At 43.2% G+C, this 18,644-nt stretch overlaps 1 protein-coding gene across 1 annotated transcript in view; it reads right to left on the reverse strand.

The window, feature by feature from the left end:
- The window catches only part of ZFHX4 (zinc finger homeobox 4), a 214,008-nt gene extending 200,186 nt beyond the window's left edge, over positions 1 to 13,822 (reverse strand). The window contains exon 1 of the mRNA XM_004697739.2: positions 13,748 to 13,822. The gene's annotated coding sequence lies outside the window, so the exon portion shown is untranslated. The remainder of the gene's footprint in view (positions 1 to 13,747) is intronic.
- Positions 13,823 to 18,644: the final 4,822 nt, after the last annotated feature.

Raw genomic sequence — 18,644 nt, forward strand, 5'->3', positions numbered from 1 at the left:
CCACCACTACCACCACCACCACCATACTACCCTGGCCCACTCCCACCTTACTCCCTGTCCCAAAATCCTTAGTCTATTTGCCATCCCTATAGGTTCATCAATCCTGGGTTAGATTGAAATTCTCTTAATGCAGCTAAATTTAACATGTGAGACACACACACATATTATTGTAATAAATTACGCAAAATTTTCCTTTGATGCCATTCCACCCTAACAACTTCAGTCTTGCTGAAATGACTCAACCTCTGCCTTAAAACCATTCTCATCAGCCTTCTCATTCTTTCCCATAGTTTCGAGACTGTCTCCAGAAATGTGCCTATCTCCAGACCACCACCCCGTGTTCATGTTCCCAACTGATTTTGTTATGCTAAGGATTTGTGCACTGTGGTGGCTGATCCCAATGCTTCCCTGGAGCTCCTTCTAAGTCATGGTGGACTCCTCGTGCAAACACACACACACACACACACACACACACACACATAGATGCCTCCCTCCAAAAGCCCTCTCGCCCCTCATTGGTCCCGACATGTTCCCTTCCACCATGACAAATGAGCTGATGACTGATGTGATGGGGCAGGACGATAGCTTTATCTGAAGATATAGCATTAACGCTCATCGCCAACTCCTAATCTAGTTCTTCTGGGTTAATGTGTTGTGAAACTTTGAGGAAAATGTTTTGTAAATATCTGCACCTTAATTAGTGAAAGACTAGTGCCATCAAAAGGAGAATGGGGAAGCCTGAGTGAACAGGACAAGAGAGAAAAGAGGAAGAGAGAGAGAAAAGACTAGCACACTAAACGTTGCTCTGGGGATTTAAGTCACTGGACTCAACCTCTGCCCCAGTGCAGACCAGCCAGCTGACTGTCTCTTACAGGCCCTTTCCCCTCAACGTCAGCAGCAGGAGCTGACCATAATTTGTAGATGGAACAAATAAACTCAGATAAACATGGTTAATCAATCAGCAAGCCCATTTCCTTGTTTCTCGCCCAGTGTAACATGGCATGTATTTTACACTTGTGACTTTACGTTCCTATGTTATTAAATCCCACTGATTTCACTGGGGTGGGGGAGGGACTGTCACAAGCAATTTTAGTCTGAAATCATTGTATTCTTCAATTAGAAAGGAGTATTACTTTTCTAACTGTTATTCAAGGAGCAGCTCTTCAAGCTATTTGAAAAGTGGAGCCTTTCCTTTTAGTGCAAATGCCATGACCTTTAGGGTGAGCTAGACTCCAAGTCCCTGACACAGCTCTCGTGATGCATGCTACTGCGTTGACAGAGCAGGTACTTGTAACCTCTCTCAGCCATTCATCGGAGGACACACAGCCAATCAGAGTCAACTGTAGCAAACCAGACCTCAGGAAAGGAGGTCAGGCTTTGAGGTAAAGTGCTGTTCACTCTTGGACCATGCAAGGAGCCCTTTATTCCTGTTCTTATTGGCATCAGTCCTCCCCTTAGTGGAGCAAGAACAAAGCCAAGTGCTCGTGTGAGGTTTATGAATAAGTCAGAGGTGAGCCACTTTCAGCGCTGCTCCTGATTTCCTTGTTGACAGTGAGCACTTAAACAGGCTTCTAGGACCAGCGCCTTCCGGCAAACCAGAAGGATTCCTAGTCTGAACCCTGCTTCATTTCAAGAACAGAATGACCCAAGCTATTTCTCCACCAACTTTCCACCTTCCAGGCAGTTCTTGTCCTATCTCTAACAGCTTAGCATGACGACCACAGGGCAAGTGGCTGGTCCTCCGGCCATCTAGAAATGGTACCAACTGAAAAACTTCCTCTGCTTTGAACATATCCACAATAAAATATCCATAATACAATTTCCAGCCTAACAAAAAGTGTTCTCATATTGCTATTATAAGGTCTTTGCATATAGGAGGAGCTAAGCCAAGGCATAACAGAAGTTTAAAAAATACTGAGTGATTCATTAAGGGACACACACACAAACACACACATCTTATCAGCTGCACTCTAGTTATGTGACGTTTCTCAAGAATTTCTATGAGCTTCAGTTTCCTTATCGGTTAAACAAGAGGATTGTGCTATATCCCTTCCGTCTGCAACAATCTATGGTTCTAATATAAAACCCCATTTAGATTGCACTGGAAGATAGTTTTCTCTGTGGAATTTTCCAAGACAGATCTAGCTGCTTTTACAGTTATATATTCTTTTCAGCACCTAGATTTCAAGAGCAGAAGCAGACTCCAATAGGTTAGTAAATTGAAGTTTTCTGCTTACCTTTTAATTAACCATCATTTCTTCCACAGATATTGAGTGCTAAGAACGTGATACCAATATGCCAGTTACTGTGGATACACTGATTAGACGGGCTTGGGTGCTGCCCTCAGAGGGGCTGTGATTTACTCAAGAAAGTGCTGAAGTCTTCCTTTCAATGAGGCATCTCTTTACTCAGAATAATATTCAATAAGTAGTTCATTGTAAATGAATGTTTCAAGTGAACTATCAAGTCCAGGGAACCTGCCTATGACCAGAACATCTATCCTTGCTTATATTTTAAAATTAACAAGATTTTTAAACTCCCATAGATAAATATTAAACAAAAATCAAATTCAAAACTGGGAAATTACAATCCAGTACATTTATATTTCCCATAGAAATAAAAATTTTAAAGACGAATCGATTTTAGTTATTAGATTGTCCAGAAACATTATATTCATGCATTTAGTTATCCTTATTATAAATCATATCTAGGGATCAAAGGAGCCCCCATGGCATAATGAGTTACTGGTTGGACTGCTAACTCCAAGGTCAGCAGTTTGAATCTGCGACTCCCTCCTCAGGAGAAAACTCGAGTCTCTCCTAGAGGGGCACTATAAGTCAGAATCAACTGAGTGGCAGTGGAATCTAAGGATAAACAAAATCTTTTCTCTTGGAACCTGGGTAGTCCTCCACTAAATAATGCATTATTATAAAATAATCAAGGCGTATGTTATCTTCCAAGAAGCAGGAGTTGGTAATAAAATCTACCAAGAAATGTAAGGCTTCTGTAATACTACTAGCTTATTTAAAAACGAGTCTCTTCTCTGGATCGGTATACATGTTGATCATCGGGGTAACATGTAACGGTATCTCTACCATTCTCAATGCACATCACACTAGCATACTCGTGTTTGTATAATCGCTTTCCAAGGCATCTAATCCAGTTTGGGAAACCCTCTAAGCCAAAGAAGACTGGGTCAATGTCAAGATGAAATAGGAGTGTGGTCACTTCTATTATTGTATTTAGTGGACAGCCTAGGATCCTGAGTTCACTCTTGAATAAAGTAAGATCTGGGTTATTTAAAAACTGATTCCAATTTGCTGTTATAAAAATGAGGACTCAGAAATGCATTAAACACTGAGAAAGATCACCAACTTGTGATGACAGAATGGTGGGCACAGGGGTGAGGGGCTATCCATCCATCTTCTTAGATGCCATCTTGGTATCTGTCAGTGAAAAAAAGGCAGGGAAAGAATTTTACTCCTTTTCCCTACCACTAGGCTTACCCATTACCTAATTCTTGTTCCCTAGTGAGGAGGGGTTGGGGCAACTCTACGCAACATATCTACGTGGGGTTTATGTACAGTTGTTTTATCAAATAAGCATTATATGAAAGTCAGCTTTTACGGTAACTCATTTTTTGAAAAGCAAACATGAGTTGGGTGTCAGACTCTGCCCTATTTGTTATAATCACAACAATATAATCGTATTATGAATCACTACATCAATCTTGAGGCATAGAACAGGACACTGAGGCACAGGAAGTTTACATATATTAGATAAGGTCAATCAAAGCAGGTATTTAAACCAGGTGTCTAGTCATTTAAATGGAATTCTCATTATTCACTGGGATGTCAAAAGATACTGATTTTCAAATACCTGAAACTTAAGTTATAAAATACTGAAAATGAAAAAAGCCATTCCAAGTAAACCGAAGGAATAGAAGGCCTGGGTTTAACTAAGTGTCCCACTTTCTGCACAGCATGCTGCCGTGAAAACAGCACAGCGCCGTCTTCATTCATGTCCTTAACACAGAACAGAAAGTTTCTTCTTGTTCACACTATGTTCACGATTATTAAGAATACATTTTAAGTTGGTGAGATCATCAGTATTTTAATGAATCATAGACTCTTCTTGGCCATCCAAGAGTACCTGGTCTAGCCTCCTATCCAACACAAACACAGTATGTGAGTTTATAGTCACAGTGACAAGGGGCAAATCTGACTCTATTTGTCTTCTTTCGGTGACAGATAACCCACTCAGTGGCTACAGCATCATTGCTACATCATTGCTAAATTAGCAGGGCACAGTGTCCTTTTTCTTCACCATTTCCATCACCTTCATATTCATTCAGGTCAACAAACCATTTTCCAAGCAGCCAATAGAGTTGAGTCTTCTAAGCCTAGAATAAGATCTTGGCTCTTGTCCTGACATTCCAACCTTACTAGATGACTCACCCAGACCTTCTCTTGAATCCCACACACCAAGCTCCCGAAGCCCATATTTTCCCTGTTGAAGAGCACGTTCCCAGATGCCAACACTTTGACACACTCCTGGTGAACAGAAGTATTTGAGAATATGAAACACTACTGTGTCACTGCACCAAAAGAGGTGTCATTCTTAATTCATTAGTGATTTCAGGAACTTTAACTACTAATGTTTTTATCTATAAGTGCACGTTAAAAATTGCTTTAAAAATGGTATTCTAGAGAATCTAGGCTTTCCTGTATAGTAATAGTACCTCGGGAAATATAAATGATAATGATAAGGCTTTTTCAGTGCATTATCTGAAGCAGAAAACTGTTAAGATGCTCCATAAGGTTTTCCTTACAAAGTTTTGGCTTATTTTCTTTCGGTTTGCTTTGTTTTGTTTTTAACAGTCCTAATCACATGGCATATACACCAGCTCATCTGGTTGTTGTTGTTTTTTTTTTTTTTTGTAGTTTAACATTGTTAAAGCTATGGATTTCCTTTCTTCTCTACAGTGAAGAAAAATAATTTTATGGGGGTTATAAATTGCATATTTTATCCCCAAGTCAAGTTTCCTGGTTAAAATCATTTAGCTCTGAGTGAATCCGTAATGAATCCTTCCCTCCTTCCTTCCCCACTTCCTTCTTTTCTTCCTTTAATAGCTAGAAGAAAGTGGAAGCCATACACTTAGTCTTTAGAGGTAGGTGCTATAATGCATACCATTCAGTAATTATCATGTGCACACTGTGGTAGCTCCTGGATAAGCAAACACAAAAAACACTATCTCCTCGAAATACATGATGTCAGTGTGTGAACTTCTGACCTACTGGAGGAAATCACCTACTCAGGACTTGTCTGGAACTATCGGGGCATGATGACATATTAAGCATGTCAGCCTGCCCAAATATTTAATTTTGTTTGTTTATTTTTTTAATGTCTCAGATGCTAAAATGGCTAATTATATTAGCAATAAGCTGCTTGCCAAATATGAGTTTGGTGTCAAAGCCATTTTAAAATTGTGTGCATACATTCACAAGTGCCTCCAAATGGTAAATATTTTATTTCACTACAACTTTTAAAAGTGGAGGTCACTCATTCCTGGACTGAGGATTGTGTGTCTGATGTGAAACTCTATCAAACTTTCAAGGCAACTGGTGAACTTCTGGAACTGGGGAATTAACAGAACATCAAATCCAGCAAGATCACAAAGGGCACAATCCTTATGCATGAAAATAATGCCATTGAGCCCTCATTAAAAGACCATTTTGTCTTTAGCCATCAAAGACTGTGAGTGTACTAAGATCTTGGTTATATCATCAGGGATAACCAAAACAAGTGCCAAGAGAAATTGTGCATTTTTAGTTCTCACATGTGTCCATCTGTTCACATATAAACATATATTCTGCTTTCTGTCTGATTCTCTAAAATCTTGATATCAGAATACCCTGGGCTCTTGCCCATTTCCTAAGAATGCAGACATCACATAAGCTACTATTAACCCATGTGTTATCCACTTCCACGGTGGCTGGAAAACTGCCAGTTGCAACACATGGTGCTTGGTTAACAATGTCTTAAAGTATAAATGAATTTATTTTTTAAATTAACACATTTTTTCTTATGGAAATACCGTAATAAGCCCTTCTGCGTGTAAAGCAATAGCCTCCATGTGGCTTTTTGTTGTTGTTCTTTAAAGGCTTTTTTTCCCCAAGTATATCATAAAGTTAACCATAAAAGTTTCTGAAACAATCCAGAATTTCTTGACAAATTTTTTAAAAGGGCACTAGTAAAGAATTTTGGTGACTTTATATAACAAAGATCAAATGCTTTCCCTTGACAATATTCTGTACATAAGAGGCAACCCTTACACTTTTATTTAGATGAAAACACTTCTGATTTCCCAAGTTCTAACTATTTCAATGGTCCCTCCCTCAGTAATGGAACCATTCACGAGATGCAGCGATGGAAGGTCTACAATGCAGCCACAAACATGGCAGGTGACTGGCTGGCAGTCTGTCAAAGGGGCTCTGTGGCAGTCTTCAAGGGATCGCTTGTGGTGCCCTCAAACCGGAAAGAGCCTTTCCAAGACGCATATGTATAAATGATTATCCACACTGCATTTGATTTACATATGTACAAAAGAACCAATTCCCACCTTTGAAAGTGTCTTAACACTTATGGTGTTTTAGCTGCCCTAATTATCGTTGAAGAACCATCATTAAGAGCCTCATCACATTGTCAACTGATAACCAGTTACAGTCTTAACTAGTGACAAGGGAAAACCCTACTGGCAATGTTTTCAAGAGTTAGCATACAGTACTTAGACAGTTTAAAAGACTCCGCTCTAAAAGAAACATGCACGTCACCTGCAAAGCAATGGGAATACTTCATTCAGAACTTTTTATGAATTAAATCCTAAGGAAACCACTCTGTACCTCTTCGACCTTTGTGTCTCCGGCCACAAAGTCTGACAGTCCACTTAGAGCATGCAACCTTCCCCCTAGAAAGTGTTACAGCAACCAAGACATCTATGTGTCCCTTATGGGGCAAAAAAGAAATCCACCTCCTATTCCATCATTAACTGAATTAAATATGTACACCATACCACTGACCTCTCCAAAGACCGCAATTTGAGTTTTCCTTCCCAATAAAGTGCGGGGAATTCTAGGTATCAACTCATCAATATTTAGTTAGTCCAACATGTTTCTGAAATGTCTACATGCAAATCTTTGTTAGTTACCCCCCTGGAGGCAGTATTATCATACATATAACTTGCCAGTGATGATGAGAACTCAGGGCATCTTACAAAGTTGCTGAAACCTGAGCCCCTGCTTGTTTTCCCAAGTCTTGGACAAACATAACTTTAGGGAGAGCAGAGCAGGCAGAAAAGAAAGAGGAGCCTGCATTTTCATCTTCCTTTCATCTCAGTCATTCAGGCAGCCATTCAGGACCCTATTCAACAGAGCTTTTCATTATGCAAAAAAATGCTAATCCTTTTCCGATGCTTTCACACTTGTATAAACCCCCATTCCTTCAACTGAAAGGCAATTATATCAGTTTACCTTTCTGTCAAAAACAGGATTAATATTCCAATAACACAATCTCTTTTCTTTTCCTTTTTCTTTTTTTGGCTTTAGGAGACTAGAGATTATTAGTAGAAGTAGTCTTAGAACAAGAATACCTGAATTAAAATATGGCCAGGTCAACCAGTGTGTGGAAAGGGGAGAAGGAGTTGAAGAAGAAGAAGTCCTTCAGTCACTGCAGAAACTCTTTTCTGTGACAGAAGTGACCTTCCTTTGCAGGCACCCGAAGAGAACGAGACTCACTCTGGTCTATTAATCAGAAACAAATTATGAAAGAATGTGGCTGGACTGGTTGACACTCTCCCGTCTTGGGAGACTCAGTAACAGGCTAGTAACAATGTCCTCTTCATGGGTAATGAGCAGCCATGACAAATGGGGCAGAGACACTATTTATTTGCATATGCAAATGCTCACACAAGGGAAACATGGACAAACAAGTGTCATTGTAAGGTGGATTAGGCAAACAACGCTTTCTTTTTAGGACATTCTGCAGCCCAGAACATTAGTCAGCACAATTAACCCAGTCTCCATGGAGACTAATGAAATTTCACCATGGTATGAGTTAAATTAGATAGCTAGTTATGTGTTTCCACAATCCAACTCGAAATCCATTATTGTTTCAGAACAATACAGCAATTGTGCCTGGCTGATCTTTGCCAGCTCAACAAGCTCCTAAGTTGACAATTTGCATATGTTAATATAATTAAGCACTAATTACATGAAACTTGTACATATTCACATGCACTTTCCCTGGGCGCTTTTCAGTTTGAACCTAGGCCAAGTCTTTAACCCTTAGAGTGGTTTGGGGGGCAGGGGGGGTGGAACCCTGCCTGTGGGTACAGCCCCAAGGCAGACACAGAAAGGCTCCTCATTTATAAACACAAAGCTTAACCTGGCTTCTCGTATTTCTAGCAACAATGACAGAAAATATTTTGTGACTGTGCTAGGGACCAGGGATAAGGGAAAGGGGGAAGGAGGATAGATTCATCTTTAGAGGCTCAGAATTGCTGTCTTCCCATAGGAAAGCAATGACATTCATTTAAAGAGAGCGGTAAGAAAGAATTTGCTCTCATTGACATTGTGGAACCTTGGGGGATGAAAATGGTTTGACAACAGCAAAAATAGCAAGTAGAAAAGGGAAAAGGAGCCAGAAGCACCTAATGAGCTTTACATAAATATATGCAGAGGCAATTAAGCAATGTTAATTACTATGACAGCAGTTAATTGAATATAATTAGATATTTTAAGCCACTGAATAAGGCATAGTTAAGATTAATTTTATTGAGATTAATTGTAAATAAGGATAGATTAACTCCCTGTTTGGACAGACATAAAAAGTAGTTCTGCAAATTAAGCAGGAGCGTGTGGCCACTAGTCCAAAAATCATATATTATTTTAATGTCACACCTCAGAATCATCTCCTCAATAAACATGACTTTTAAAACCCAAACAGACAGGAATCTTGAAGAAAAGCAAACAGCTTGCAGAGATTAAAGAGCCTTTTGTCCTTTTTCATGTGCATTTCTTTTAACAGACTAAATTAAGCAAGTCTGGTGTGCATTTTTTTTTAAGGAAGGAACATTTCACACTGAATGGAAAAAATGTTCTATCACATATGAAATTCATGCAGCTGTGCGGAACTTGGTCCAGATGGTTTAAGACTATAAAACACCAGCAAATGATAGACAGTAGGCCTTCCCAAGATTATGTGATAAACTCACAACCTTATAATATTCTAACCCTCCAAATTTCTGCTTTGTATGAAATCAGCTTACATCTTTGTGGCCCTCCCAGAGAGTAAACATAAACATTGTCCTACTAAGTAGAAGAGAAATGTAAAAGTATTGAAGAAGGCCTCCTTTAACATATTAACAGCCAACTCACCCAGCCACAAAATGCAGTTGATAGCTAGGACCACAATGTATGCAGATGACAACACTTGCCTTATTACATTCTCACAAACAATAGTTTCTAGAAACATCTCTCCTAGGGAAATATTGTTAAATGGAAATCTCTCCCAACACTTGCACATCAAGCGAACCCATGCATACTTTAATAAAATTAACACAGTCCTCAAGAATGCTGAACAAATCACTAACAAGAAAGGAGCTTCAATTGATTTTGAAATAAATCAATAGGTGATTAACAATATTTTTAAAACAGCAGAAAGTATATATATATATATATATATATATATTACACAAACATGTATATTATCTTTCCAATACCTTTTAGCTCTTAATCGAACATGGGCTTTACACTATTGAGCCTGGCTCTACACTGCCTCACAACTTCTTCAGGATGCCTTTAGTCTTTTCTAACGAAAACCCTAAAATGGTCTGTGAAACAAGCCATTCTGCAGTGAAAGATTTTAAATCATCCAGCCTCTTCTAATAGACTTGAGACTTATTGAGGTAGAAACCATAAAAAATGAAGAAGGGAAATTTAATCCCTGAAATATTGATTTGCACATTAATATCATATAGGCAGAGGGCAATTTGGCTTCGTGGAAATGACACATTGTCGACCCTTGGTGAAGTCAGAGCCAATCTAACTGCTGAACATGTCTGACTCTCAAGAGTTATTAAGGGCTTCCCTTCTTGCCTTTATGACTTTTCTTCAGCCTACCAATGCAATCTTAAATGTATTATCTTTAAGAAATAATTGTAAAACCTCAGGGGTTTTCCAGTTAATGGAAGGGAGGCTAAACCACATCAGATTCTGAAATGCAACATTAAACCCTTGCAATCAACAAAACCACCTCAATTCTCATCCATCCAGGGCAGGATCTAATATTGTTATTAGAGATAATCAAATTTCATTGTGTAAATTTAGGCTCATGGTCAGAATGGAAGCAGTAAATTCTGCAATATTAAACAGTGATTTTCTCAGCCTCCTCTATGTTTCCCTTTGCTGGTACAGCATCTTTTGAAATAATCCAACTAGCTCAAAATTAATGAGCAGATTGGAGCTCACCAACTATAAACTGCAAAAGGACAGCACAGAGCTGAGATGTTTGATTCATTTTTAACTTAAATGACAACTTCACCTCACAAACCCAGAGCCCACTATCCCTGGGCTCCAACTGACCTCACAGCCACTATTGCTGAGACTTACACAGCTGGTTTACCTGACCTTTCTTTGTTCCTTGGGTACATTTCACTTTTCCAGATTTATGGTATTTCCCCCATATTTCATTGACCCTATCTTCCTTGCCATGAAAATGAAAATACTTGAGTAGGTGCTTATTTTTCAAATTCAAAAGCAACCAGATGCTGACTGAACATACAGGGAAGCTTTCCCCCAGTTTATGCCATAAATATTAAAAGCATTTAAAAAAAAACTGTATAAACCTTATGATCCCCACACTGAATCCAGGTGCAAGAGGTTAAAACAGCTGGCTAGCCATCTTTTATTCTTGTGTGCCTTCCTGCTGATTGAAACCGCAAACCTTGAAAACTATCAGATAGTCCCTTAAGGATTTTTTTTTAAAAGAAGAAGAAAACCTTCATTTTCTTTAATAAGCTCCTCGGTGGAGAAGAAAAACTCTAAAACACCTTCCGTCCGAGAGATAGTAAAACAATCCTTAATATCCCCTTTCTGTTTTATTTCAACCACCCTTTAGCAACTTCTGTACACAATTGCTTTCATTCTTCAGTTAGAAAAGAGGAAAGAGGGAACGGGAAAAAAGAAACAAAAACAAAGAAAGAAAGACAGTCTGAGCTTGCTCTGTCCGTTTTGCCAGTAAATACAAAGTAAAACAAGTGTTGATGGCACTGAGAGTGTTACATACCCGGGCTGTGTTTTTGCATGGCTCTCAATGGAAGCGATCGATGCCCGTGTCACTGTCGCGTCCCAATCGCAGCCAAGTCTCAGCCTTAATCTAAGCAACACCCAAGAAGGCAGCGGCAGCCGCAGCCTCTCCCTCACTCTTCCGTCCATCCACCCAACTAAAAATATAATACTACATATGAGCTTTAACCGCTCCACGTTTATAGGGATCAAGCCACTGAAAATCCAGGAGAACACAATAAAAAAAAAAAAAGGCTTCCTTCTGTCTCTTGTCCCTCTCTCTTCCTCTCTCCCTCTCTCTCCCTTGCTTTCTCTCTCTCTCCCTCTGTCTCTCCTTTGCCATCTACATGATCTTTGATTAAACATGGAACAGAGTTAATAAAAAAAAAAGTGGGGGGAGGGGGAGAGGACTCAAGGAGAGGAAATGCAACTGTCAGAAAACCGGACGGCCAGATTTCCTGGTGAACCTGCCTCTGTCGGAGTCAGTGTCAATCCACCATCTTCCGCCAGTGAACTTGTCTTTGGGTTTTGTTTGGATTGGGGGGCAGGGGGTTCCTGTTTTATTGTTGTTGTGTGCCTATGTGTATGTGTGTGCTTGTTTGGGGGAGGGGAAAAGGCAAGGTGGGGGCCAGAGGTGGGGGAAACTGTGTGTGTGTATGTGTGTGTGTGTGTGTGTGTGTGTGTGTTTAGGGGTCGGTGTGTGTGTGGGGGGGGGAGGGTGTCCTTGTTTGCGATCTGAACCTTTGGTACCTACAAGGAGGGTGTCTCAGCGAACGGTAGCTAAAGCCTCACCAGAACCGCGCGGAAGTGTGGAGTCTCGGCCAAAGACACCCGCCGGAGCCTTCTCTCCCGGCCGGACCCCAGCCCGAGCAATTCAAGGGAGCCCCCCGCCCGGATCACAGGTAACAAAAGAAATACAAATCACCGCACTGTCTTCCGTAGGAGAGGACCGGCGGGAGGGGGCAGCTTTTGTAACTTGGGCTACGGCAACAAAACTTTATAAAATTCCATGAGCTTTTTTATTTTATTTTATTTTATTCCAATGGAAAAGAGCAGAAAGAATGGAGCCGGGGGTGGGGGTGGTGGAAGGAAGACCAGACCCGGCGCATTCCTGCCCCCTTTCCATGAGCCGCTCCCGGCCCGAAGGCGCACTTGATTCCAGGAGAGGCAAAGGAGGTGAAGTTCATTTGTAGCCAGAGAACCCGGGTTTTTTGGGGGGTGGGGGTGGGGGGAGGATGACTGGGGATGATGCAGTTCTCATGGTGGCCCACAGCCCCCCAATTCCCTTTCTTTACACACACACACACACACACACACACACACACACACACCCTGTGCCCTTTTTCAAAAAGAAAGGAAAAGCATCCCGAGCAGCGGTTCACAGCCTTGACCCCGCGCCTCGAGCGTCAGTCCTCGGCTCGAAAGCACACACACTGAGCGGCCAACGCGCCCCGAGTCCGCGGCCGCCGCGTCCCGGATCTCCCGCCTGGTGGCCAGGAGAGCCCGCCTCCTAACGGACCTGCCCGGCGTGCCCGGCGCCCGCGCCGCCAGGAGCCGCCTTCCGCAAGCCGGCCGCCGCCGCCGCTGCCAGCAGCGCCAGCGAGCGGCGGTCTACCTGGAGTCCCAGCCCGGCCCAGCCCAGCCCGCGCGCGCACGGCCTCCCGGAACCCCCTGCCCGCCCGGCGCGCCCGGCACAGAGCCCGGGGCCTCTCCGCGCCCTTCGGGGAACTTGAGAAGGCGAAGCAGGAGGGGGGGGCGGCGGGTAGGAGGAGGAAGAGAAACGAGGCTGAAAGGGGCAGGAGGGGGAGGGTAAGGACGGGAGAGAGGGGCTCCAAGCCCCATCGACTAACGTCCAAACTTTCGGAGGATGGGTGCGGACGAAGAGTCATCAGGCCCAGGGTGCCGGGAGAGCAGGGACCCCGGGCAGTGGGCGCGCCGTTCGGAGCTGACAGCTTCTCCGAGCCTCGAGAACGCCCCAGGCTCCCGGTGGAGGCAGAACCCGAAAAGAGAGGAAAAGGGAGCGAAAACAGCCCGATCAAACGTGGAGCATCCGCCACTTAATCCAAAAGTTAGATCCCAGAAAACGCAGACATCCCCTCCCCCCCAAAGAAAGCGGAAAATCAGGTCCCTTGGCACCCCTTCCCTCCCTCAGCAAAGCAAATTCTGGAGCCAAAAAAAGGGGGGAAAGGGGCAAAAAGGGGGGCAGAGAGGAAGAGGGTCGGGATGAGTGAGGAGCTGTGTGCGAGAGCGAGAGAGCGCGAGCGAGAGAGCTAGCGGCAGAGAGGGAGAGGGAGAGAGAGGGAGCGAAATATCAAAGATTGTGCAAGATCAGGCTGGAAAGATAATCGATACTCGACCTAAATTTAACACAAACTACTCAATAAAAGTTAAAGAAAAAAACTTACTTTCCATTTCCCTGCAGTTCCTACTCGATCTTCGCCTCTTTTTTTGTTTTGCTTTTATTTTACTTACAGCTGATCACATCCAAGTAAAACGAGAGGGCTCATTAAAAAAATAATAAAAAAATAAAAAAATAATCCTCGAACTTTATTGGGTGAAAATAAAAACGCTGGAGCAGAAAGTGGGGGGCATGGAGCGGTCCTCGGGGGTCCGGGAGGAGTTAAAGCATGTGCCGACCGCGGTCTCGCTGTTTGGTTGTGAAGGGGTTGGGAAAAGGAGGAAAGGAAATGAAAATCCGATATGTCTTTATTCTGCTAATTATTATCGTTTTAGCCCTGTTTAAAAAAATGGCTGATTAAGTTGAGTGCGCATGTCTTTGTGTGTCTATTCCCGATATGCACTCTGGGAATGAGAGAGGAGAGCGAGGGAGAGGGAGAGGGAGAGGGGGGAGAGAGAGGTGTAATTAGTGAGGTGATCAACATTCCCCAGACTGCAAATGACGCGCTGCCGGGACTCGTAGCAGCCCGGGAGCCTCGCAGTTTCCAAGGCTCAAAGCGCTATGGCTGGAGCCCTGGACGCTGCGACTGAGGAGAGGGCAGGGGATGGGGACCTCCGGGGCTCGCACCCCCAGCGCCCCTGCGCACCACTCCAAAACTTCATTAGACACACACACTGTTTTAACCAGGGGGAGGAATAAAACACAAAAACAGCCTTTAACTATTCGAGATTTTTTTTAATGGAGCAAAGTAATTATTATCAGACGAGAGATTTGTTTACAGGAAAGCTTTAAGCAGAAATATGAGTTAAGGCAATGAAGAACCTTTCTATGCTTAGTTTATTCTGCTACGTACTGGAACGCACTTTAATGCAGAAATGCTGGGGGTCTCGGGTACATATGCAGATGTATGTAAATAAAGAGTGCCTGGCTACGTGCTAGCTTCCCTCTGCCCAGCATGTTTCAACGAAGAGATTGCACTCCTGATGCACATGCGTTTTATTTAAACATGTATCTTTTACTTGCACGCGCAGGAGGGAAAGCCCAGGGCATCAGAGCTGGGAGCAGTTAGTTAAGGCAAAGTAAACTTCCAAATGAGAATAAGGGCACTGTTGCCAGGGTGATGGTGGGGGGTACAATTCTAACCTGTAACTAAAAATATATATTTTATCAGAATTGCATAAGTTCAATGCAGTAGCATTAAAGAAGTCTTAAAGAAGACTTAGACCAAAAAAAAACCCTTTCATCTACATGTCTGTTGAATTATCCTTTTTGCAGCACATTAGGATGAATTTAAAAACCCCACTACAGATCTCATTAGAATGAAATATACTTGGTATTTTCTGGTGCAAAATTTAAGGTGTCTGCTTCTCATTTGAAAATCTAATTATCTCTTTCCAATATTACAGATGTGAATATGAGTGACACTTTCATTAAAAGATAATTAACTAAAACTAGGAATAGACATACTTTTAAATACTCCCTACTGAATATGCAGAATGTGTGTATAATATATATTATATATCCATTACTACTCAGCATCCTGGTTCCTGATGGACTGCTACAGCACCACAGGATGACACAAGCAGACACTATCTATGCAATATTTCAAAAATAGGAATTTAGAGTGAAAGCGGGTTAAAAACCAAGAGGGTTAAAAACAGGAAATACTTGCAATGTCCAGCTTCCTGCACAGGTGAAGTGTCAACTCCTCTGGAGCTGACAGGCCTTTGAAGATCAGATCACCAGCAGCTCCTTCAAAACCTTATTTTAGGCCTTAGGCACCAAAGCTACCAAATACCAACAGAAAGGTTGATCACACAAGCCCTGTAAACAACATCAACTGCAAACATCCACCTTTCTGGGCCTGAAATCTAGTGCTATCATGGAACATTTGGGCATTTTAGGATTGATAAAAATGAGATTAAAAACCAAACAAAACACCTGGGAGGATAAAAGGTTGTCCTCAAAAGGGCAGACAGGCCCAGACCAGGAAGGTTAGTTGCCTACAGCAGCTGGCTGAGGTTACAATGAAAGTCCAGAGGTTTGGAGTACAGAATAAGGTCCAGATATGGTCTTTATTAAAAGGGGGGGGGGGGGAAAGGCAGCAAGCCACCACCTTTGGAAGCTGGAGTCACTGCGTGTACTGGTGTATTAGAAACTCGGGTAATAAATGTTTACAGGAAGAAAATGATCTACTTCGCCAAAGGACTCCACGCCATTTCAAACTTCTTTGGGAAGAAACCGCTCCAAGTGGACCGCTTTCAAAGATTTTTAAGTGACTTTGTTTGCAGCCCCCCTTTACTTGGCAACTGTATCACCAGCATGCTAGCAGTGTCTGGTTGCACCCCAGTGGGGTTTTATCCATGGGCCTTAAGAAACTCACATGCACTGGGGGTAAAATTTAAATTCTCTGTAACTTGCAAGTGAAAGGGGTGTTTATGTAGCATTACTATTTACCGAAAAACACCCCAGAGAGCAAATATTCTGGCTTTAAAAAACTGTTTGAGGTGCATGTGTAAGGGGGATGGGGAGAGCTTTTAAAGAGACTGAGGGGAAATGAAGGCAGGGAAACTTTCAGGTTCAAATCAGAAAGGATCAGGCCCTTTGCAGGAGAGGGCTCCGTGTACAAGCTCACTGATGGAAAAACCATTTCCTGCGATTTCAGACGAGTAAATGCGAATGATGAAGGAAACACCTGAGAACAATAAGTCTGTTTCAGGCTCAGGTGAAGAAAGGGCTCTATTTCTGGCTTGGAAGAATAGGGAAATGATGATCATTTCGTTTTCAAGTTCTCCTTTATAGCTTTCTCCTCTACCCCCATCCACGAAACATCATCAATAATATTAATGTCATTGATGTCAAAACACCAAACATCAAATCAGGGAAATAATTTTAAAATGTTGGTGGCTATTACTCCTGTACTCCTCCATCCCATCTTCTCTTGGCACATGTATGGGGGGTGGGGAACATGCACAGTATCCTAACGATGAAAGCAAAAAATGAAGGAAGCACGATTTGTGAGAAGGGGGCCCACTTTGGCAATACCATCTGCTGGCGAGTATTCCCTTCCTAATGTACCTCTTAAAAATATCTTTATCTCTTTCTTGTTCTTTCTCTTCTCCTGCCTTAGAGAACCTGGGAGTGAGAGACGGGGACTGAATGGGCAGAGAGGGACTAGCACACAGTCAAGAGTTTCTGCCAGGGCTGGCCTTGGAGCGCAGCCTCGGAAGCGGGCCTTGGAGGGCAGGGGCGGCAGGTTGGCGTGGGGTGGGGCGGACTGGGCGGCTGGGAGCGCGGCGCCGCCGGCAGGGGCACGGCAGGCGAATCTGAGCCCAGCCGGCCGGCTGGTCCCCGGCACCGTGCGCTCTGCGAGGCTCGGCCCGTTGGCTCCGCAGCCTCTTTTCCTGGCCTCCTGGGCCCCGAGCGTCAGGGCACCCAGCTCCTGCGCTCAGGTCTCTGGGGACCCCTGCCCATCAACCTTTGACCCGCCCGCCCCTCCCCACCCCCACCCAACGTCCCTCTATCCCTAAACTCTTCAGGAACCGGGGGGCTGCCGACGCCCTGTGGGATCTTTTGGCTACTTTTCATTTCGAAGTCGCACCAACAACTTTCCCTAAACCCCTTCCTGCACTTTCCAGGGCTACTCCAGGCGACTCAAGTCAGTCCTGAGCCCTGGGACCCTGACCCTGTCCTGAGGACCAAAAGGAGCTAACCAGAAGGGTAGGAGCCAAAGAGTAACTCACAGTGGGACAAAAGATAATATCTACTTCTAGACTTTTATTTTGTTTTTTTCGTTTGTTTGTTTGTTTGTTTCTTGGCGCGTTCTACTCTTCAAATCTACGCAGCTTCGGACACTCCGGGACTTTACACTTGGTTGAACTAGAACCTTAAAGGAGGATGGACTCTCCCCTCCCCCGCCCTGGCCGCACGGATTGCTCTGGACTCGTAAATGCCCCACCTCCCTCCGCCCCAAGGCCCTCCAGCCCCAGGCCAACCCCAGCCCCAGGGGAAAGGTTCCCAGCCTTTTGGGACCACCCTTCGGGGTCTACAGATGAGCTCAGTTTGAAAGGAGGTATTACAAGACTCCAACGTGAGGTAGCCTTGATCTTAGCACAGGCACTTTTCAGATGCTCAGGCCCCCTCCTCCTCCCTCTTTTTGTCGGGTCCTCTCCACCCGGGGCTATTTAACAAAGGCAGTGAGTTAACTAACATTTTTATTTAACTCCGCCACTCCTTTTCAAAACACTTAAACCCCATTGCCAACGTCTGTCATTCTGTGTGAGTGTGTGCGTGTGTGGGAAGGGGGTTGATGGCGGGGTCGGTGTGTGAGGGAGAGACGTGAAGTTGACAGCTTATTTGGGAAGGTGTCACAAACACATAATATTTACAGTGAAACCGTTCAAGATACTGTGAGGTAGGGGAGTCAAATCGCATTACTATTAGAAAAAAATGTTTCTTCAGAACTAAGAAAGAGAAGGAAAAGGTCATTTTAAAATATGACTTGTATCCAGGATGAACTCTCTTGATGCTGAGGGTGGACTAAATGGAGTGAAATTCAAAAAGGAAAGGCATTTCTGAGTATGTCTATATGTGTGCAATATCTGAGGGTAATTAAATCGTTTGTTCATTGGTCTCCCCCCTTGCCCCCCCTCCAGCCAGGCTCACTCTTCTCTCCTTTGTGATCTTTTATCATAAAATTACTCCCCCTTACCACCCCAGATCTCTGTCTTTATAAAGCCATATATCTGTTTGTTTGTTTGTTTGTTTGTCCTCTACCTAGGTTAAAGTACAGTCTTGGCTTTTATGCCAGAGTGAATTCATTTTAACTAGATTTTATTTGTTTGTTTTTCTGGGTAGTTCTGATAAGGTATTTGGGGAAGGGGTGGCAAGGGGGAGTGTCATTA

Source organism: Echinops telfairi, unplaced genomic scaffold, assembly GCF_000313985.2.
Source record: "Echinops telfairi isolate 266 unplaced genomic scaffold, ASM31398v2 ScPeMD7_1;HRSCAF=3_0, whole genome shotgun sequence".
Lineage (NCBI taxonomy): Eukaryota > Metazoa > Chordata > Mammalia > Afrosoricida > Tenrecidae > Echinops > Echinops telfairi.